The 24,571-nt window shown below is 36.7% G+C and overlaps 1 long non-coding RNA gene across 1 annotated transcript in view; it reads left to right on the forward strand.

The window, feature by feature from the left end:
* Positions 1 to 11,252, forward strand: part of LOC145511509 (uncharacterized) — a 161,549-nt gene extending 150,297 nt beyond the window's left edge. The window contains exons 5-7 of the long non-coding RNA XR_014057908.1: positions 7,131 to 7,213; positions 8,068 to 8,192; positions 11,107 to 11,252. This is a non-coding gene — a long non-coding RNA (uncharacterized LOC145511509). The remainder of the gene's footprint in view (positions 1 to 7,130; positions 7,214 to 8,067; positions 8,193 to 11,106) is intronic.
* Positions 11,253 to 24,571: the final 13,319 nt, after the last annotated feature.

Here is a 24,571-nt window from a genome sequence, read left to right on the forward strand (position 1 = left end):
CAATAAAACTGCATTTGAGCTTGTAATGACTCTCCCTCAAAAATAAACAGAACAAAGTAGAGACAGACAGATTAAAAGTATGAGATTCTGTAAGTGTATTAAATATTATAGATATGTGAAAAATGATATTTGATAAATATGTCCATTAAAATATTTATTAGGATTATAGGGTTTAAATAACTACAAATAGATACACAAAGACTCTGATTCTCTTAGACAAGATGAGAATCACTCATTTCCTTAAACCAGCTAGAGTAATGAAAAGAAAAATAAACACATTGAACACTTTTATAGGTATAGAATTGACTCCATTTTCTATAACATTACACTGATTTCCATCATCTGTCTTAATACAAGGGGTTTTGTCTACACTGAAATGGACGTGGCCTTGTTACCTATTACCTGTGAAGTAGGGATACCTTTTTATTCTGCCCATGTTTTCAAAGAGGAAAGCAAATTTCTGCTCTACTTGCCCAGAAACGAAAAGTATGAGGATATTTCCAATTTCTCTCTTTCCGTTTTTTCTCCCTTCTCCTCTGAAAGTGGAATGACTTACCCGAGCGGGAAGTTTGGGAGGAAAAATCTAAACGTGCTTGACTCAGGCCCTGGTGGCCTTTTTCATAGGCAAGCTATCTGCCTGGTATGTGCATTCTTTTCTGCTCTTCACACTGTGGGTAAGCTCGCAAGAGCAGCTGTATCCCTGTTGGGGCATCTGTTCTTATCCAGTCAAATCTGATTCATTTAGCTAACTTATTTGGTCATAGATCAAAAGTCATTCTCTCTGATTAACTTTACTAGTAGTAAAGTAGTATTTTGAGCTCTACTTGTCATTTTTTGATTTTATACAAACTCAGAATGAAGAAACAAATATGGGTGCCATTTATTAGATCCCTGTGCCTGCGTGCTAAGTTGCTTCATCGTGTCCATCTCTTTGCGACCCCATGGACTGTAGCCCACCAGGCTCCTCTGTCCATGTGATTCTCCAGGCAAGAATACTGGAGTGGGTTGCCATACCCTTCTCCAGGGGATCTTCTTGATCCAGGGATCAAACCTGCGTCTCTTACATCTCCTGCAATAGCAGGCAGATTCTTTGCCACTAGCGCCACCTGGGGTCACATTGGACCCCTAAAACTCTTCAACTATTTCAAGTGTTCAACTTGTCGTCTTTAGAACAGTCTATTTGTTTATAGAGAAATTCTGAATGGTTTTTAGGTAACTTCACTCATAAACTTCAATAAGAGGTCTGGGCTTAAGTAAAGGATGATATAACTGTCCTATGTAAACATGAATTTAGTGTAAATTTCAAGAATATATAAGAGCCATAGATAAAATACAAAGAACAAGGAATTAATAGTTTTTAACATGATTTTCAATAAGTTATCCAATTTATCAAAAATTGACATGTTAAGCATATGCACAATTAATCAAATTTTTGAAATTCATTTATCATTAAAGGACAAACACATGCAAGCTGTTAGCTGATTATTTAACCACAATTCATTTATTTTAGTTTTTGATCATAAATCTTAAAGTGTTTTACTATAATCATCATACTCTTCAAAGTTGTTTATCCTCACACAACTTAAAATATCATGTACGTAATTTGTGTACACATACATACACAACATACATAGGAACTGGAATTTACAATTGAATTATTCAAGGATTATTTGCTTTTGAGAAGATCTTTCCCTGGGGAAGCATGTTTTCTAGCATTTTTATTACTGAATAGGGTTTCTTTGGGTGACCTTAACTGTACACCCCCCTAGAAGCAGAACTATAAGCAAAGTAATCATACCCATACAACAAACATTTCCTTCCTCATCCTCCAAAAACTAGTGTTCCTCTTAGCCCTGAAGAATGAATGTTTTTATTTCCACCTACATATTTATTGAATTTTATATGTACACAATACTTTTGGTTGCACACGCACATGTGCACAGGGACACACACACAGAGACAAGGATACGTTTCTCCTTGTTTTCTGGTAAGTAGACATTTAAACGCATACATGACTGTGAGGAAATGAGTCTATTAGATGCTGATCATTTGCATACAATAATATTTTTCAAATGAAATTTTATGTAAAGTTAGTTCTTAGTCCACTGCTCCTTGTTCTACTAAAAGTTTCAAACATATTAAAACGAAAATATGTTGCCTGAGCCTCAGAAGTCTTTTTTCTGGGTGATCCTCTCACCAAGTAGGTACCCTCTGAACATATACCTTCAAATCTGTTTATCTTTATGCCTGCTGGATATCTCCAACATGACATAAAGGGAATATCCAAAATCAACGTGCCTTAAATGTAAATTTGGCGTCTTTCCCCTCACACAAGTTCACCTTCTTATGTTCTCTAAGAAAGGGCACCTCCAACCCAAACCAGAGATCTTGCTTTCATCCTAGTTACCTTCTTCTCTCTACTTCATTCTTTCCCTCATATCCAATTAGTCATCAAACTTTAATCCTGCTAAACATACTCTGTCTCCTTTTAGACCATGAGTTCTAGATTTTGATAATGGTTTCTTCATTTAGTTCCCCTTTGTTCTTCCTATAGACCCTTAATAATCCACTCTTGGTCCCAGTGTCAAAAATCATCTTTCTAACATGCAAAAAACCCTTCATGGATGAGAGCCTTGTCATGGTGCAGGTGCTTGCATAACTCAGTGAAGCTATGAGCCATGCTGTGCAAGGCCACCCAAGACAGATGGGTCATAGTGAAGAGTTCTGACAAAAATCAGACGGGCCTTAGCGACTCAACAACAACATGCAAATATGATCATGTTGACCCCCAAAGAGTTATACGGGTCATCCCATTACTGATGTCACTGTGACATGAAAATGACAGGTAATATAGTAACATAAGGGCATGGATATGTTTACCTTCTTACATAGTACTCTTTAAATTATACCATAATATGACATTCTAAAACAAGAGAAGAGTAGAATGATCAGTATGAAAGGCATTCCTACAATGCATGTTTCGTTTCAAGGATGGAAACTAGATGCTGCGTTTTCTATTTAGTGGGAGGAAATAGTTGAGGCCCTCCTGAGTCAGCAATTGTGCAATCATGTCCTATTTCAGGCCCTGATTTCTACAACTAGATAGTGCTATAGTTTGCAAATCTTCACTTCACCAATTAACTGTCTATTTAACTTCACATAGCTTAGTCATTTCAACATAATTCCCGGAACAAGGAGGCCCAGGCTCCTTTGCACCTAAGGTTCTTTGTTTTCACTGAGAGCTGAGCTTGTGTAATAGAAGGCACAAATGCTGAGGGACAGGCCTGCAACAACCGCTTTTCCAACACAAAGCTGTTATCAGCAACAGAGGCAAGCAGAGGAAGCAAGTTTACAAGATCACACCAACATCCCAGGCCCCAGTCAGGCCTCTGTGGTTTCAGAAATCTTCACATTCTGCCAACAGCAAAGCCTACATATCCTGTTTCCTGTTTTACTGTGGCCTTCTAGTTTATTCCCCAACTCCACTGTCTGTCAATTCCTTAGTCATCACCGAAGGTGAAAGTCAAATATTCTCTGCTTTACCCTCTGATATGCTGATTCCCATCAAACTCACACCTTATTCCTTAGACACACTTCAACTTCAACCACGCCTTTATTCTCTGCTCGTCCTCTGATCTTAGGAATTCATTTTTCTATGCCATGAAAGACTTTCCCATTATTCTGCCTTTGTAGGAACTTGGTTCCACCTTTGATTTTATTATATTCTTCATGAGACTTCACTAAACAACTTTCAGGGAAAGAGGAGAAGGCAATGAACACCTTTTTTCTCACTGAAACTTTTATACTGTTACTTCAGAGCCTCTGTGTTCACCATTTGTCTTATGGTTTAACTCACCATCCTACATGTCTAAGACCCAGTAGCCAATCAGGTATAATGCTATGACTAACTCTTAGATAACCATAGATTCATGACATATTTACTTGACTATTTGAATATGTAAATGTTTTAATGTCTATATGCATTCCCTTTTCTAAAATAAATAGCATGAACAGGATTGGTTTTATAAAAATTAATGTATGTAGTAGATAACCCACAACTTTTTTGTTATCCAGCATAATGGATTACTTCTTTTCCATCATATCATTCCTGACATTCACCTGTAACCTCTAACCTGGAATTCACTCTGCTCCTAATATTTACTTTATCCTTGAGGTGAGACCCAGATTTAGGTAGTGGCTATTTAAGAGTAGGATCAGTCATATGTCAGGAAGGCCAAATAAGAAGAACCAAAGTGTGTGTGTGTATGCCCAGAATCCATCTTATTCTTTATGGGTGCACTTTTACTACATTCTGTAGCATTGATTGATACTTTCCCTCGGAGGGTGAGAACTTATTTTTCTGATGTGTATTATTGGAATATGCACTGAATGCAGGAACAATGGATTTGTGAAGGGATTTGAAATCAGAAGGCCTGTGTTTGAATCCTCACTCTGCCACTTCCCAGCTATGTGACACTGGTCTTCAAGCAGTGATAATGACAGGAGCAGCAGCAGCGCTAATAGCCCAGAGATAGAAATTGGACCAGAAAGAAGCTTAAACCAGATCATTGCTGAACTCAGCATTGGTCCACCTCAGTCCTTATATGAGGTGTATGCACTATGCCAAAGTTCTTACCCCCACATCACCCAGATCTTAAGGGAGGCATTCTTCAACAGTCTACAGCAGTGAGGACAATCTCCAACATGATGCACTAGGAGCTCCTTATTCCATGCTAAAATTTGTTTATAAAGCAATGTGCACACCATACACACACATATACAGGAATGGAATAGGAGCCTAAGAATTGGACTCAATGATAGGGTAGAGATCAAAGATTGGGTGACTATCAAGGTTGCTGCTGCTGCTGCTAAGTTGCTTTAGTCGTGTCCAACTCCGTGCGACCCCATAGACGGCAGCCCACCAGGCTCCCCTGTCCTAGGGTTCTCCAGGCAAAAACACTGGAGTGGGTTGCCATTTCCTTCTCCAATGCATGAAACTGAAAAGTGAAAGTGAAGTTGCTGAGTCGTGTCCGGCTGTTAGCGACCCCATGGACTGCAGCCTACCAGGCTCTTCCATCCATGGGATTTTCCAGGCAAGAGTACTGGAGTGGGGTGCCATTGCCTTCTCCAAGGTTAGCTGGAGTCTATTTGTTGGAGGTCAAAAATGGAGTTAACATCAGGGAGAATGCTCAAACTACTACACAATTGCACTCATTTCACATTCGAGCAAGGCAATGCTCAAAATCCTTCAAGCTTGGCTTCAATAGTACGTGAACTGAAAACTTCCAGATGTACAAGCTGGATTTAGGAAAGGCAGAGGAACCAGCAATCAAATTGCCAACATCTGCTGGATCATAGAAAAAGCAAGGGAATTCCAGAAAAACGTCTACTTTGGCTTCACTGACTATGCTAAAGCCTTTGATTATGTGGATCACAGCAAACTGTGGAAAATTCTTAAGCAGATGGGAATACCAGACCACCTTACCTGCCTCCTGAGAGGCCTGTATGCAGGTCAAGAAGCAACAGAACTGAACATGGAACAAAGGACTGGTTCAAATTGGGAAAGGTTTATGTCGTGGCTGTATATTGCCACCCAGCTTTTTTAACTTATATTCAGAGTACATCATGTGAAATGCTGGGCTGAATGAAGCTCCACATGGAATCAAGACTAATGGGAGAAATAGCAACAACCTCAGACGTGCAGATGACACTACCCTAATGGCAGAAAGCGAAGAGGAACTCAAGAGCCTCTTGATGAAAGTGAAAGAGGAGAGTGAAAAAGCTTGCTTAAAACTCAAAATTCAAAAAACTAAGAGCATGGCACCTGTTCCTATCACTTCATGGCAAATAGATGGGGAAACAATGGAAATAGTAACAGGCCTTATTTTCTTGGGCTCCAAAACCACTGCGGACTGACTACAGCCATGAAATTAAAAGACGTTTGCTTCTTGGAGGAAAAGCTATGACCAACGTAGACAGTCTATTAAAAAGCAGAGACATTACTTTGCTAACAAAGGTCTGGAAAGTCAAAGCTATGGTTTTTCCAGTATCATGTAAGGATGTGAGACCTAGACCATAAAGAAGGCTGAGCACACAAGAGTGGAGGATTTGAACTGTGCTATTGGAGAAGATTCTTGAGAGTACTTTGGACAGCAAGGAAATCAAGCCAGTCAATTCTAAAGGAAATCAGTCCTGAATATTCATTAGAAGGACTGATGCTAAAGCTGAAACTCCAGTGTTCTGGCCACCTGATGTGAAGAACTGAATCATTGGAAAAGACTCTGATGCTGGGAAAGTTTGAGTGCGGAATGAGAAGGGGGCAACAGAGGATAAAATGGTTGGATGGCATCATTGACTCAATGGACGTGAATTTGAGCAACTCCGGGAGATAGTGAAGGACAGGGAAGCCTGGCATGCTACAGTCCATGGGGTCTCAACAAGTTGGACAGGACTGAGCAACTGAACAACAACAGTCGGAGAATCTGAGGCTCAGTGATGGGATAAACACCACCCAAAATGTTGAACTCATTACTTGCTAATGCAAAAACTGTAAAACCCAATTTTTTTTTTTTTTCTGATCACAAAATGCCTATAATCTTAAAATGGTCTCCTTAATAATTTCTACTTTAAATATTTGCTCCTTATCTTCTACCACACCAGCTTTTCTCTCTCTATGCTTCAGTGACATTTCGCTGACCATTTCCTTCAATGTGACTTTCACGTTCCTAAGCACTGCCACAGAAGCTTGTGAATCTAGCATTAACTAAGTCTACTACACACATGTATCCCTAAGCCCACTTCAGAGGAGCCTGTGGCCCACAAAACCTCTGACTGCACTTTGTATGAATCTTCCTTGTCACATTGCCGTTCAGCACTTTCCCCAATTCCCTAACATGCTTATGCCCCAAAGCCATACTGGACCCCCTTCCCTTTGTTCTACAATTAGACTCACTTCTTTATTGTGATCAGAGTTAGCTTCTGTGAGCTCCTTCAATATTCATTCTCTCCATGTCAGATTTCTTTTTCACTCACCCAGTTCTCCTTCCTTCTCTGTGCAGACAAAGGGTATTCTTATCCTTTCCAATATCATACCTTGTATACTAACTTCCATCTCTTCCTATCAATTTCAGCACTGATTGCTCAACTGGCCTTCACCTACAGTCACAACATTTCCATTGACTTTTTTTTGATACACCAACAGAAAAGTAAATAAGTAAGTATATTGAAAAGCCTTGAACGTGTGTGTGTATATGAATGAATGAATAGCTTCTCTGTTCCCTCAATATCAGTTGTTTGTGGGCCTGAGATATTTTATGAACACTACAAAAGCATGTTCTATTCCCAGCTGGCTGATCTCCTTGCACCGGAACTTCCAGTTCCAGTATTGCACCTGTGAAGTGTGGGCATCAGTCATCAAATGGTGATGGTTTATTGGTTCTGCCATTTACTCCTTGGTCACATTTCTGAGCTGAAGGCTAAGGTCAAACGCTGAACTGTAGGCAATGAACACTGACTTGGCTGAGACATTTCATCCACTGCAGAAGTTTGAAGGTGGGGTTATGGATTTCTCTGAGGCTTAAGCAATGGCCACATTAAGCCGTGTTCAATTTCTGGGCTGGTTTTATCACAAGCCTTTTGTAATTTTCAAGGAAGTTGGAGCTGGGGTTTGTGAATTTTTGAAACCAATCTATGGTTTAAACAAATGTGGTTGTATTGAGTACATTAATTGAGATTTTCCTCTGAAATATTTTGAAAAAGATCATATTTCTTAATAGTTTTGTTTAACTGTGCAGTGCTGTGCCTAGTTGCTCAGTTGTGTCCAACTCTCTGTGACCCTCTGGACTGTAGCCCACCAGGCTCCCCTGTCCATGGGATTCTCCAGGCAAGAATACTGGAGTGGGTTGCCTTGCCCTCCTCCAGGTGATCTTTCCAGCCCAGGGATGGAACCCAGGTCTCCCACATTGCAGGCAGATTCTCTACATTCTGAGCCACAAGGGAAGCCCAAGAATACTGGAGTGGGAAGGGATTCCCCACCCAGGAATCTAACTGGGGTCTCCTGTGTTGCAGATGGATTCTTTACCAGCCGAGCTACCAGGGAAGCTCTTTGTACAAATAGATTGTTTGGAAAAGGGATTTTAAAAAATCAAGAAAGCCAATAATCTATTTTATAATTTAAGTCTTATCAAGAACAGGTATTGTGTTTTATATATATTTAATTTAAACAGTCATAAAGTGCTGGAATTATCTATGATACTGATTTATAGTCTAACACTGGAAATAAGATTATTTTTCTTTCTTTTTCAAAGAGCAAAAGGTTTCAGAATCGAGTTTGTCTTCAAGCAGCAGCAAAGGCTTGCTGACAAGATATTTTGGAACAACTTGCTATTAGGAAGGAAGTATGAGTGGGAGGATGAGAAACAGCTCATGCCCATATGACACATACAAGTTGTGAATGTGTTAGAAGTCCATGATGTAGAACATAAAAGGGTGCAGCAATTTATCTCAGTGACACAAAGGACCTTATTTTAATCTTTTGTTTTCACAGCTCTATTTTCAATTAGATTTTCTTTCTCTCTCTCTCTCTCTCTCCTGTTCTCATTTACCTCAATCAGGTTATAAACATTACAATTTATAACATCATGAGAAAATGCAGAACCTATCAAAATATCTTGAACAAACTGCATGGACTTTCATGTCAAAGCTATTTGCCCTTGTTATTCTAGGTATATGGCAAAATTGTTGCTATGTGAGAAATATCAGTGAATTTCTTCCTTTTTTTCATTTAGTAATAATTTATGCTTTTAGAGTTTCTTCAGTTAAAACTGTCACAAGGCTTTACGTGCAAGCTTCTCCACATCCCACAGAAATTGGTAGTAAACACAACACTGTCAAATTATTATCCTAGAACACAACATGATCTAGTCATTCTTTTCCACAGTGTAGTACATGCACATTGGAAATCCATCCCATAATTTGTTCAGCGATCATCGAGCTTCTGTAATTTTCCAAATAGTTTGACACGTGCTTGAGGAATTTCTGAGAATCTCTATTCCTGCCCTTGAGGACTTTGGAGTCTGCTCTGGGCCAAGAGTCTCTATAATCCCAGTTTTATCTCAGCTGTGTCTCTTACACATAAACTTCTTTATATCCTCTAGCAAAGAGGCTCTTTTCTTGGTTCCTTGTAATATTCTGAATTCCCATATGGAACAAAGTTCTGGCAGTCTTCTCTAACAGTAATAATATTTACTTATACATGTCACCAGAGCAGTTTGTAAGACTTTGAGTTCTCTGAGGGCAGGAACAATATCTTATATGTCATTTTCTCTTCTGAAATACATTTCCTAGTACCTTAACCTTTGTAAGGTAATATGAAATATTTTATACCCATTATCACAAGGCAGTTTATAGAGAATGTCACATGGGTAGAACAGATGATTAAGAGTTATGGGTTATAAGGAAGTTACAAAGATGATGTGGGGTGTGTGTGTGTGTGCACACAACAAACACACCTCTCTGTGTAGTTAGCTTGCAGATCCTCATAGCAAGATGGTCTTAAGATATATGTGGTATCAGGAACACTTCAGTGGACATTCCCATTCAGAAGCGGGGAGTGAGAGGTGAGCAGTAGTCGCCAGTCCACAGCGGTTCTGAAATCCAACTAGGACAGCAATGCCAGGTCCTTATTTAGAGCCCAGTCATGCTCCCTGGGAAATGTTTCCTATGGTTTTAAATTCCACTTTCCAGTTTACTGTCTCATCCCTCCTTTCCACAGGAAATAACCCAGGATTGCAGGTGTTTAAATTTCTTAGGTTGCTCTTCACACATAGAAAGTTTGGGAAGGCCTATGACATTTTTATTTTGAACTTACTCCCTTCCTTTTAATTTAATTTGTCAGTCCTTCCACCAGTACAATAGGCTTCTTTCAGAAATGTTATTGATCTTTATACCTCCCACAGATTTCTTTGAAACAGGTCACTCTACCTTGGGCTGAGAGTAGTCAGCAGAAAGGGTGAAAGGGTCTAGGAGGCAAATTTATTAGCTTTTTCTATATTTTGGTCTAGTGGAGAGGGTCTGTGAGGTATACTATTAAATCAACCTTCAGTCTTAACAAAGAGTTAAAGTTGCATTCTCAAATCCATCTTTGAACTGAGCTGATATTCTACTAGTAGGTCTCTGGATTTGGTCAGTATCTTGAGTCTTTTTCTTACTTTGTGAACCATATTCTGCATGGTTAACAGTCCCTGACCCTCTATAATCCCTCTAAATTGTGCTAAAATACCAAATACTTTCTTCTTAAGTTTATCTTTTTTTCCTCATATTTACCATATGTAGTTAGAAGAAGCCAGTTAGCACTTTCAACATTCTCCTCAGCCAGTTCAAAGAGTTCCTCAGACACTCTTTCTATTACCACATTTCCGCAGGCAAGGCTAATATTTCTGCCAATGCATAACTTCAGCACCTTTCCTCCAGCTTCCGTTAGTTCCATTAATATAGGTTTCTATATTGCCCTTCTTGTCTTTACTAACAGACTCCGTAGGTCCTTACAGCTTTTTTCCATCACCGGTGTCAAAGTGATTCCCACTTACTTTGTTTTTTAGTTTTTATAACAAAGAAGCCCAGTTCTGGTGCCAATAACTGTATCAGGCAATCAGGAGATGCAGAAATACCAGGTAGGTTAGGAAAACAGACATGTGTAACAGGAATTCGAACTTCAACAACTGTGAGAGAAACTAAGAACATAAAAGTCAAAAAAAGGGAGGCATAATACCAGAGAACACTAACTAGCCAGCTCTGACACAGGTTAATGAGTTGGTTCCTGTGTGGAAATCTGGAAGCTATGCACATTCTTAAGAATCTGGGTCATGAAGGGAGGCAGGTGTAGAAATCCGTGGAAGGTTATCGGCTCCTCATGACTATGTCTCTGTGAGCTCACAGAAAAGCATGTGGTGGTGAGCCTGGGCTGCTGGTGGCCAGTCGATGCGTCAGTCAGCGAGGAGAGCTAGACGCAGAGAGGGGAGAGGGGGAAAGCTGCAAAGCACCTGCAGCTCTCATTGCCTCTGACTGATGACCACTAGGTGAAACGGCCGTTTTGCTTCCACCTTCCAGAATGTACACAGCTTCACATGGGTCAGCTCGAACCCAGGACCATACAGGGATGGAGCTGACCACAGATCAGAACTATGCTGATTGAAGAAAATGAGAAGTTTGTAAAAACATGTAAAGAAGCAGAATACAGTTAACCCATATAACTCAGGGCACGCTTGTGCTGTCTCTTCAATCGTGTCCAGCTCCGTGCGACCCCATGGACTGTAGCCTGCCAGGCTCCTCTGTCCGTGGGATTCTCCAGGCGAGAATCCTGGAGTGGGTTGCTATGCCCTCTTCCAGGAACATACTCGGTACTGAGAGGTAAATACTATTAACATTAAACAGATTCTCATTTTTTTTTTCTGAAATATTTCAGAAAATAAAAAAATAAAATTCCTATTTGACTTTGGATCACAACAAACTGTACAAGATTCTGAAAGAGATAGGAATACCAGACTACCTTACCTTCCTCCTGTGAAACCTGTATGCAGGTCAAGAAGCAACAGTTAGAACCAAACATGGGTCAAAATTGGGAAAGGAATACATCAAGGCTGTATATTATCACCCTGCTTATTTAACTTATATGCAGAGTACATCATGTGAAATGCCAGACTGGATGAATCACAAGCTGGAATTGAGATTGCCAGGAGAAATATCAATAATTTCAGATATACAGGTGATACCACCCTTATGGCAGAAAGAGAAGAGGAACTAAAGAGCCTCTTGATGAAGGTGAAAGAGGAGAGTGAAAAAGCTAGCTTAAAACATCAAAAAACTAAGATCATGGCATCCGGTCCCATCACTTCATGGCAAATAGATGGAGAAAAAAATGGAAACAGTGACAGACTTTATTTTCTTGGGCTCCAAAATCACTGAGGATGGTACCTGCAGCCATGAAATTGAAAGACACTTGTTCTTTGGAAGAAAACCTATAACAAACATAGACAGTGTATTAAAAAGTAGAGACATTACTTTGCCAACAAAGGTCCATATAGTCAGAGCAATGGTTTGTTCAGTAGTCATGTATGGATGTGAGATTTGGATCATAAAGAAGGCTGAGCACCGAAGAATTGATGCTTTTGAACTGTGGTGTTGGAGAAGACTCTTGAAGGTCCCTTGGACTGCAAGGAGATCCAATCAGTCAACCCTAAAGGAAATCAACCTTGAATAATCACTGGAAGAGCTGATGCTGAAATTGAAGCTCTAACACTTTGGCCGCCTGATGCAAAGAACCAACTAATTGGAAAAGACCCCGATGCTGGGGAAGACAGAAGGCAAGAGAAAAGAGGGATGACAGAGGATGAGATAGTTGGATGGCATCACCAACTCAATGGACACGAGCTTGAGCAAGCTGCAGGAGATGGTGAAGGACAGGGAAGACTGGCATGCTGCAGTCCATGGGATTGCAAAAAGTTGGACACAACTGAGCAACTGTACAACAACAATATCAGCAATTTGCTTATGAAGTATGACACAGTGGTTAAGGGCCTAGGTTTTGGGTTGCTTTGCTAAGTTTGAATACTAAAATCAAAGTGTTAGTCACTTAGTCATGTCCGACTCTTTGTGACACCATGGACCATAGCCCACAAGACTCCTCTGTCCATAGCATTCTCCAGACGAGAATACTGGAGTAGGTTGCCATTTCCTTTTCCATGGGATCTTCCTGACCCAGGGACTGAACCCTGGTCTTCTGCAATGCAGGCGAACTCTTTACCATCTGAACCACCAGGGAAGACCTGAATACTAGATTCCTAACTAATAACTGTATCACCTTTGGGCAAAATAATGAATACTTGTTCCTGTTTATTTTATCTCAAATGAGGATAAAAACAGTACCTACATGTGATAAGTAGAATATGGCCTTTTAATGATGCCCATGTCCTAGTTCCTCAAACCTATGAATATGATAGATTTTATGGTAAAGGGGAATTAATATTAAAGATGGAATTAAGTTTTCTAATCAGCTGGCTATAAGATGGGGAGTTTATACTGAATTATCCAGGTGGATTCCAATGTGACCACAGAAGATGTCATCAGTAGGAGAGGCAGGAGAGAAAGAACAGGAGGATATGGTAGTCTGAAAAGTTTGAAAAGACTCAACCTGACCTTCCTGCCTTTCAAGATGTAGAAATTGTGCCATATGAGGAAGGAAGGCTAGAAAGCATCTAGAAAAAGAAAGAAACAGATTATTCCCTAAAACCTCCAGAAGGAACACAGACCTGCCAGCATCTTGAGTTTAGCCCAGTGAGACCCAGTGAACTGTAAGAGAAGGAACATGTGTTGCTTTAAATCATGAAAGTTTTGATAATTTGTTACAGCAAGAACAGGAAATTAATGCATGCATTCATGGTATTGTTGTTGGAATTAAATGAGATGATACATGTAGTCATGACTGAAATAGGTCCTCACACATGGTAACTGTTCAATAAATGTGATTTCCTAGAAAAAATATAACTATATATGTCATATATATGATTATAATTCAATGTTATGTGTATATATAATCTCCTGTGGTTGCATAGTTAGGTTGTATTCAATTTCTTGTCATTAGAAAAGTACTTCAGTGGAAAAACTCTATGGATACCTGTCTGTCTTGATGCCTATTACAAAATAAGTGGCAAATACAATGTTGGACACATAATAGGGGTCTATACATATGCGTTAATAGATAAATTAAAAAATGATTGACATATTTGTGCCTATGTATTTTTTCACATTTGTCTTTTGTCTTTGGGCTAGATTCCCAGAAATGGAATTACTGGATCAAAATGAGCTGAACATTTTCATTCTCTTTATCCTTACTGCCAAATGGATTTTCAGAAAGGTTACACCAATTTACACTCCCACAGTATTGTATGAATGTGACTTTAAGGTCCTACCCATGCTCACACTGAGTATCCTACCTTTTAAAATCTCTGATAACCTTTTGCCTATTTTTATCATGCCTTTAATTGACTCTCTTGATTATCTGTAATGTTGAAAGGCTCATTAATGGTTATTTTATTTATTATTGGTCATTATCATTTCTTTTGTAAATTCTTTGATGGCTATTGTCAAATTACAAGTTATATTAAACATAAGGGAAGATAAGAAAGATATAGAAAATAATAAGCCCTCCTGAACCCACTGGCAAAATTTGACAGATGTTAGCAATTTTACAATATTAGCTTCATTTATTGATTTATTTATTTTTGAAACAGAATTTTAGAACTATATTTGAAATATCTTCTATTCTCCTTTCTCCTCCATCCTCTTTCTAGGGAATACTTACTTCTGCATATTCTTGTTTATGTTTTTATACTATTATGCGTTCACACACAACTCATGGTGCACTCACTATTAGTATGTGTGATTATTTTCTTCAAATTATATATTTGCTTTTCCAGATAGTATTTTCAGTCAGTATTATCCATTATTAATCAATTAGTTCTTTGTGTCATTTGGTTTTAACTCTTCACTTGTCAAATTTGTTGTATGCATTTTTCTGGTTAGTCATTTTAATCATATTTGTTTCTAAATCGATTTTCCACTGATTACATTTCTTTCAAAGTCAGTTACTTCATTTACTTCATTTGATTTTTTATTGTGTAGAATTAATACGAAAATTATATGATTTTCATTCATATATTTGGTTTAATGGCAAAGCATCACAGTAGTAATTATTAACATTTTCTGATTTATAATTTCTAATCTTAGAATGAACTGCCGTAAGTGTAGACTTGATGGCAGCTATTAAAATCTGTTATCATCTTAACATGGAATTTGCAAAATTTAAGATCTCTAAAGGTCTTATATCTTAATTCCCTCTTTTTACAGTGTTATCTAATAGTGGAGGATGAAATGATAGTGATTTCATTAATTAAAATTTATCAAAAGAAAAATTCCAGAGACGATTTAATATTCATCCAATTTCAAGTAATACTAAGAGAACATAATTTTCTGAGCTATTAAAAGTAAACGAGTGAAACATGAGCTTTTCAGTGGTAAGCTCCCCTGATTTTAATGGAAAGATGTTAGAATTCATGCAACATTGTTTAAGGGTGTGACATTCTTCTGAAAAATAAAAATGAATTTAATCTAACAGATGTCAGGTATAATAATGTGGCTTCTTAGTGTACACAGGCAAGAGATTATAAAAGGAAATATATTCCAGACTTGTGACTTAAAAATTAAAAAAATCTTTATGTTAAAAAATGAGATGGAATTATTACATGATTTATCAGTACTTCCACTAAACCTGTAACATATCATCAATGGATAAAAATCTAGGAGCCACTTTCTATTAAGTTTTATTTCAGATGCAAACTACCACAAAAGAGGGGCAAAAATGAACCAATACTTTGCTGTGGGCATTTGTGGGGAAAGAGATGACTTTCCCTCATCCCCAGAAAATATATAAAAATATGACCATTTGTCAGACTAAAAGAATAAGCTGTAATTCTAAAATCTTTCATTGGGAAGTGTGTTCAGTGTACAGTAGCTATGTTTATGAATGTTCAGAAATCTACAGACAGAGCTACAGGGATAGATTTCCACGTATGAAAATAGCAATTACCTAATATAAAAGTATTCAAAATTTTGAACTTATGCCCACAAAACAAAACAATAAAAAGCAGCTACATCTAATGTTTTAACTTTGACCAGAGATATAATAAAAGCAAAATGAAAGCTGAAGAATTAACAGCTAGAAATTAGATTTAGCTGACATTACCATGTGGAAATATTTCATTTAAATATACGTGAACCTTTAATACATTTCAATAAAACAGACACACAGGCACAATTAAGCCTACACTTATTAAGTAAATAATAATACAAGGAATTAAAATGTGTTTTGGTGAACTCTCTGTTAAGAAAGTACGACCACTTAACCTGTTCACTCTGATTTTTTAAATCAGCACCCTTCAGCTTTCTCTGAGCCAGCTCTGTTGGAAACTGACAAACAGACTAAACTTAGATTCTATTGCTCTCCTCCAAAACGGCTCACCAATTTAAAATACTTGGGCAAATACAACCGACAAGTGGCTTTCTACATTGAAGACACCTAGGAGCTATGAACATGTTAATTATTTGTCTTTTACTCAACTATTCATGTAAATAAGAAAGGTCACCAATTTCAAAAGAGATAAGGTACTATTGGGGGAAATAATTTTAGGAGTGAACACATTAGAAGGTAGGCTATTTATAAGCTGTAACTTTATATAATCTGGTGTAAATATATATATTGGCAGTGGAGTAGCCAGACTTGAAATTTGAAAGCTTGCTACTGCTATTCAGAAGGTTTTCCACTGTTTCATTATGATTTATTTACTGATTTATTTTTCTGTCAGGAGTAGCGTATATGGCAGGCTATCTTTAGTAACCTGACCTAATGGTCTTGTTCATCCATCCCTTCCCAAACCCATCCTCCTGGAGGGAACCTTTCTCAAGTGCCCTGGGAAGAAATCTCCTTGGGAAATTCTTCAGAAGGCTATTTAGAGAACACACGGTGATGGAAATAGTTTCTGGGGAGATGAAATGGCTTTTTCTGAGGGAAGGCCACTGTCTGGGTCTCCTTGCCAGATTCTTCTGTGGATCCTTTGTTGCTTTTCTGTCTATGGTCTTTAGCCTGATGGAACTTTATTCCATTAGACTGAAGTAATATTTTTTTACAGAAAGAAGTTTTACATTAAATATCCGTTTATAGTAATGCGTGCTAATTCACTTCAGTCGTGTCTGTGCAACCTTTGCAACCCTATGGACTGTTCGAATCCTGCCAGGCTCCTCTGTGCATGGGATTTTCCAGGCAAGCATACTGGAGTGGGTTTTCCATGCCCTTCTCCAGGGGATTTTCCTGACCCATGGATCGAACTTGTGACTTAGTCTCCTGCTCTGTTAGGCAGGGTTTTCACCACTAGCGCCACCTGGGAAACTCCCGTCCACAGTAAGAAGTATGGATAAAGAAGCAAGAAGGGGAAAGCATAAGAGAAGGGATGGGAGGATGTGACTGGAATTCTAAATGTTCAGAAAGCATAAGAAATGTAGAGTTCTAGGAGCCACCAACTGGACACCGAGATGGATACTAGAGAATGTCTCTAGGACACTTTTTGCTAGCAGCTCTTGAATGGTAGAAAGATGACATGTGTTAGTAAGTACGTATTTTGGGTGAGATATAGCCTGTTTAGCAGAGATTGTAAAATAAGGGAATCTGAATTTTTAATTATACTTATAACCTACATCTTATTAATTTCTAAATAGTTTTGTCTCTAACTCATTAGCAAATAAATTCCCCTCAGAACAATATAGTTCTAAAGATATTGACTTAATATCCAAGGATGACATATTTTCATTTTGTCCGGTATTTTTCTTCCAGGTCCATAGGCAGCATTCCTACTGTGGCCAGTCATTCGCGTTGTGACAGCCGTGATCTTTAAAAAAATTAGCTTACAATTTGGAGAGAAACTTTTAAATTGGGTCTCACCTAAAGCTTCCCACAGACATCCGGTTGTCCAGGTCTTGCAATTAATCATGAAAATAACACGTAGAAAATGAATACAATGCATAGACTAATGTGGAAGCTTCTACGACCTAGCCAATACGAGCTCCATTTCAGAATTGATGATGAGAAATATCTTGTTGATTGAGACTGATAATATTCAATTCACGTCTTTCCATCAGAAAGGCAAAGATCCTCCAAGTCAAAAATTATCTCCATAAAGAAAAGAAGGAGAGGCTCAAACGACAGACTCAGCTCCTGACTAATTGCCATAAGAATACAATGTGTGCCTTTGCTGCTACAGAGCTAAATTGGCACACTGTACCTTCTTGTTGGAATTAAAAGATGGCTGGGGGGGAATACAAGAATACTCTTACAAAAAAAGTTAGGAGGTAATCTCGTTATAAGTTTTCCAAACTTCCCTACTGAATGTTTGTTCCAAACTTTATTTAAATAGCATGTTACAGCGATACCTCATTTACATGGTATGTCAAAGTGTTATAATTTCCACATTTCTAGAATCCTAGGTCCAAGACAGCATTGCATAATGAAGGCAAAGGATACACGATTTCTAGGAATGAATTTCAGTGTAAATAATAATCAGTGATTCTATCCACCTTCCAAGGACAGTGAGGAATGTATGATGTATTGTTTATTATATGCTCTCTGCTTTTACCCTCTATGGATTTCGGCACTTTCTGTAAACATGGACGGGGCTTCATTATACGGTGGAGTATTTTTTAATTCTGTTACTTTTTTTTTTTTACATTTGTGTTCTATCACAAAATTCATCTAAGCATAGAAATGGTTGTTTCTCATTGGGGAGTTTATCTGCCAAAATGTTATTGCTATAGGAAATGTATGTCACATTGGATTATCACTTGGCACTACCATGCCAGAACAGAGTGAGCTTTAAACTTGGTTTGAAGAAATCTAATTAGTATCAACTGAAAAAGAAGATCCCTAAAGATATTTCTTTCTTACTTTCCCTAATATAAAAGGTGATTTGTAACAAAACTCTTCACCTGTAATCATTTTTGCTACTCAAAATCAAATTTGACATTTTCCAAACATATTCTTAGTAAAAGGTAAATTTCCTTAAAGCAAACTTAAAAATATAGAAGTGGGGGACAATGAATAGAAAATATTATTCTGAGTGAAAACAGCTGTAAGAGAATTAGTGAGTGAAAATATTATAAGACTGTAAGGCATTTGTAACTGTATTCAGTACAGTTCTCCAGATAAATTTAGTGACATTTTATTTATTCAATTAATAATAATTTATTGAGTAACTACTATGCTCCAGGTACTGTGTTAATGAAGGAAAGGCAAAGACACCATGAAGACTGCAAAGACTATAAATAAGACCTTATCACTGCCCTTACCCCCTCTATGATCCAATCTTTGGGCAGATACATATATACATATATAAACATACATATATATATATATATATATAAACTAGTTTCAATCTTCAACAAAATTCAGTAGAAGTATGTATATATGTTTTATTTATAGACATACCTAGATATTTGCAAACATACACACATGCATACATGTATTGGAATATATCTGTACACACCTGTTTGCACATATGCACAAGTAAAAGGATGAGATAAAACACACACAAAGGACTTGCGGTTCATTGGAATCTGACACATCTGAATGTTATTTGAACAACATAGAGCCTCCCTCAGATTTCTGAAAGTATTATAAGAGATAAGAGGTGCAAAGCATTTAGCTCAGGATCTGTCATACAAAAACAGTGAGGGAGCTATAACGGTTATTTGTTATTATTATTTTGTTTTATTGTGGGTGACTTCTTGGAGGAAACAGTTGCAGAAGCAGATGTAGGTGAGAAGATAAAGGAGTACTAGCAGAAAAATGAAATATCATGAGAATAGTATATCCTAAGGAGAAAGTCATTCAAGAACAGATATGAACTTCTGTTACCACAAAATAGTATTAATATATGCCAACCTACTAGTCCATCTGAGGTCGTAGAATATTGTAAGAACAAAAAGAGGGCTTTTTAAATTTGTGTTTACATTGAAATAAAGATTTAAGCTTAGATGTATTTAAAATATACTAGAGAAATTAAAATACAATTAGTGAGGAAGACACTATTTATTTAGAAAGTTATATTGAAGATGAAGAAAGAACAGGAACTTAAAGCATTATCCATAATTTGAAATTTAAAAAATACATTTTGTGTTTAAAAATCCAAAAAATGTTTTGGTCATAAGCAGATTATAGTAGCAACTTGGCCAGTTATACACACACACACACACACCCCCACCCTAACGCTTTCTGTTAATCTCTCTCTCTCTCTTTTCACTAATATCTTACATTTCTGCTTATTTATTTTTCTTCTTTTAATCTGACTTGTCCATAATATAAATCTTATCTTTTGGGGAGATGTCTTTCAGATAGTGAGAAAGATGAGAATTTATATGTAAATTGAGAATCTTTGTGATATGGGAATTTCACTTATACATTATCTTAAAGGCATTAGTTGTAGGCAGGGTCCTTTTGGAAATTTTCTATGAAAGTAATTCACAGAGTGAGCTTTGAAGGATTGTGAATGCTTTGAGCACGACATCTGGGGGGTGGTATTTTGAGAACAGCAGGCTTCTGTAAAACTTACACACACATATTTGTAACTATTTATAACTACAATGTTATAGACAAAGTTAGGTAGGTACTACTTAATACATATATAATACTTGAAAAATAGGAATGGATATATAAAGAGATGATAGAATAGAGACAGAGGTAAGAAATGAAAATCGATTTCACACAAACTGCTCATTCATGAGCCCTGGCTACTTAGGGTTCCCTGTGTGAATAACTGCATTATCATTTCCTCTCTCTTATAGATCATTTCTCTTCTACTTATCGGGTAAAAGTGAGTTAATGAATTTATAAAGTTGTAGTATCGTCTATTTTATGAGTAGACTTATACTGGTTTTCATCCTTAAATTATACCCTCCCCACTCCATAGCTCCCCATGTTGAATTCTTACTCTTTTTAACAATACCATCTCAAATGCCAACACTGCCACGAAGTTTTCCTAACACTTCAGACTTTTTAGATTCTCGTAATTTGCACAGCATTTTGTTTGTACTTTCGAAATAATTTGACTTGTCATGTCTTTTTGTATGAGGGGTGGGGGGTATTTCTTCTGTTCCTGAAAACTGTGGGAAGGAAAATCTAGCACGTACTATGCTTTTAGTTGCATTGAATTGAATTTGTAGACAACTTGTAAACTGATTGGTTTAACAAAACCTTTCTAAAGATCCACCTATCTGCTCATTTAATATACTTATGCTTTATCCTCCTAATTCTAATTACATGTATATAGATATAAATAAACTCATTTCTTCATGTATTCAAATTCCCAATATTTTATTAGTTTTTGATAAGTTACATCATTAAAAAAATTATGGTAAAAATTTCCTAACAGGCATCTAGCATTATTTAGCTGTACTCTATGCAACTATCATATTTTAAATGGTTTAATGATAGGAAGGCACAAATCTTTCAAGTATTTTTATCAGCCTGTTTATCAGTATTCTTTTTTTGAGGTATAAACAATAAATAATATACAAATCAAGCATAGGCAATGTAAATGGTACCATCATTGTAAACCAACAAAGTATGTAAAACTTTAAAACATAATAGTAACGTAGTGAGGAGTTAAAACAATTCTATTGATTTTTATTTCTGACTCTTAATGCATTACTTGTCTTCCTTTCATGAGTCAATTTCCTTTACTACTCTTGCTCATTCAGGAGAAATGTTTTCTATCATAGTTCTATTAGTCTCACTAATAATTAAAATATATATGAGTATCCTGATGCTTAGCTATAATGATAACTCCAGAGTCAGTTGTCAATGGATATACCATTTGTGGGAAACTGCCTTATACTTTTGCTTTTCAAAAGTCAATTTGGTACCCTCCTCTGATTAAGAGTCCATGTTTCACTCAATCTAAAATTCTGGTCCATTACATAATTTTCAGAAGCTGGAAGAAAAGCATTTGCATCATTTCTGTTCCCAGATCTGTTCAATATATACTCCCAGTCTGTCATGCCTGAAATTAATTTTTTACAATCTGGATCTTTACTATATGCTAAAAATTCAGTACAAAAAAGGACCTCCTTCTGCAGAGAATATGTAAGCCAGAACACCATGTTCCATCTTTATAATGAAACACATAGTTCCTATCAAAAGGCAAATTTTTTGTTTCAAAATGTTTGAAGAGAATAATGCTTTGAAAGATTTCAAACGCTTATGCTTACTTTTGTGAAAGTGACAAGATCTCTATCTCAAATATACTTTAGCTTGAATCATACAATTTGTGTGTAAATTGAACAACTTCTTATTTATTTCAAGCTATTCCCCTCTCTGTATTTCATGCTTCTGAAACAGGAAAACAAAAGCTAATAATTATAGAAATAGTTTCTCTCAGAATACTCAGAGTTAAGTGTATGACTATTAAAATGCATACTTATATCAATCTATTAAACAAATGATAACAAATAATCATAAAGCTTATCACACTCACAGCTAAAAATCTTGTTTTCCCCAAAGTGTAAAATAAATTCTATAGATTTTTTTCAATGGGTAGTTCTAAAGAATAAATTTCAAATATAAGAGAAAATATAACATTAAATACAAAGCAAACAAACAAAAATCCTTGTATGATGTTGGGAAAATTATTTATCTCGAGAGTACGCTCATTCTTCTGTTAAGTGGGGATGGGCAAATATGAAGCTATAATAAAGTGATCATATAACTGCTATAACACAATCTGGATTAAATTCTGCCTTCTCTTATTTTTCCTCCTCTGGATTTCCTCTTCCACTCCTTCTCCTCCTACTCCTCTTCCTCTTCCTCTTTCTCCTATTCCTCATAATTCTTTGATTTCAAAATAGAAACTTTTGAGGCTTCGGAAATGTACAGCATTCAACTTGGCTCTAGGATTCAAACTGAGACCTATGTCACACCAAAGTCACTCGAATCTAACATTATTCTCCTCTAGTGCTTTCGCTGATTTTTGCATAGTGTATTTCTCACAGACTGATTATAAGAACAAAACTTTCTTGTTGGGGGTGCAAATACTATATTTCTGAAAATATTTGCCTTGTACTTTGGGGTATATATTGTTTGGTACATGGGTATTTGTTAATGTTTGGCCTTCATAACTTTTCAAACCTAAATAATTAATAATAGACTTCTTTAGTTGATATAGTGCTTTTGCATTACTTTCTAATTCGTTTGCTAATAATACTAACATTCATATGATGACTTGCTACAAAGTTTATTAATAAATGTGTGTCATTATTTTAAACTTCCTGGATTCTTTATGCTCTGGATCCACATCTTACATTTTTCCCCCAATTCAGTGTGATTTTTTTTTTTATTATTTGTACTTTATTTCCATTTATCTTTATATAAGTATTGCTCTTTGTCATTATTGCATATTTTTATTAGTTAGGCTTAACAAATAATTCCTTTGATGTTAACATTATCTTGACTGGGGCATTGCATGAATATCCTCATTCCACAATTATGTATATTGATCTTAACTTTCATTGCATATAAAGAATACTTTGCTAGCTGGACGGCTACATGTAAATTCATGAAATTAGAACACTCTCTCATAAAATATACAAAAATAAACTCAAAATAGTTCAAAGGCCTAAATATAAGACATGATACTATAAAACTCTTAGAGGAGAACGTGGCAAAACATTCTCGGACACAAATCATGGCAATATTTTCTTAGATCATTCTCCAAAGGCAAAGAAAATAAAAGCAAATATAAGCAAATGGGACCTAATCAAACTTAAGGGCTCACACAGAAAGGAAACAATCAACAAAATGAAAAGGCAACCCATGGAATAGGAGAAAATATTTGCAAAATATGCAACTGACAAGGTAAGTTAACAAGGAAAATATAAAAACAGCTCGTACAACTCAATATCAAATAAAACAAAACAACTCAGTCAAAAAATGAGCAGAAGACCTAGACAGACACTTCTTCATAGAAGACATACAGATGGCCAAGAGGCAGATGAAAAGATGCTCCACATTGCTAATTAATAGAGAAATGCAGGTCAAAAGCACAATGAGGTATCACCTCACATTGATCAGAATGGACATTGTCATCAAAAATCAGAAAGAAAAACATGGTCTCATTTATATGTGGGATCTAAAAAGTAATATAAATGAATCTATATATAAACAGCAACAGACTCACGCACACAGAAAACAAACTTACGGTTCCTAAAGGGGAAAGGGAGAAGAGGAGGAATAAATTAGGAGTATGGGATTAACAGGTACAAACTACTACTGGTAAAATAGACAAGCAACAGAGATTCACGCTGTAGCACAGGAAACTGTAGTCGATGTCTTGTAATAACCTATAATGGACAATAATCTGAAAAGAATATATATAACCGAATCACTTTGCCATACACTCGAAGCTGACACAATATTGTGAATCAAGTATACTTCAATTTTAAAAAATACTGTGCTTCTGCACAATGCCTCTCCTGCTCTCTTTTAATTTTTTTACTGATTTTATCTATATATTTGACATTCTTCTTTTTTTCTTTTTGTATTTTGATTACTGTTGCTCATCCCACTAGTTGTTAAAAGAAAGTTTTCTTGGATTGCTTAAAGCTACTTCTCTGAAATAGGTAGGCATCACAGACTGATCACAAAGGGGCACCAGGTAAGTCATTTGGCTGTGTGTAGCTGAAAACTCATTTCACAGTGGCATAAATAAACAAAAAGTTTATTTTTGTCACATTACCATATTCTGAAGATGAGAACTCCAGGACTCTTATGGTGGCTTTTCCAGGACATGAAGGACTTGTTCTCTTTCACGTTTTTCACTCAGCTGAGTTTGGCATAATCTTTTGTCATTGGCCTTAGCACTCCCTGCTTGTAAGATGGCTAGATACTACCAGCCTTGTATCTGAATTCTGAGCAAAAGGA

This window comes from Giraffa tippelskirchi, chromosome 6 (genome assembly GCF_054371585.1).
Source record: "Giraffa tippelskirchi isolate mGirTip1 chromosome 6, T2T-mGirTip1v1.2.pri, whole genome shotgun sequence".
NCBI lineage: Eukaryota > Metazoa > Chordata > Mammalia > Artiodactyla > Giraffidae > Giraffa > Giraffa tippelskirchi.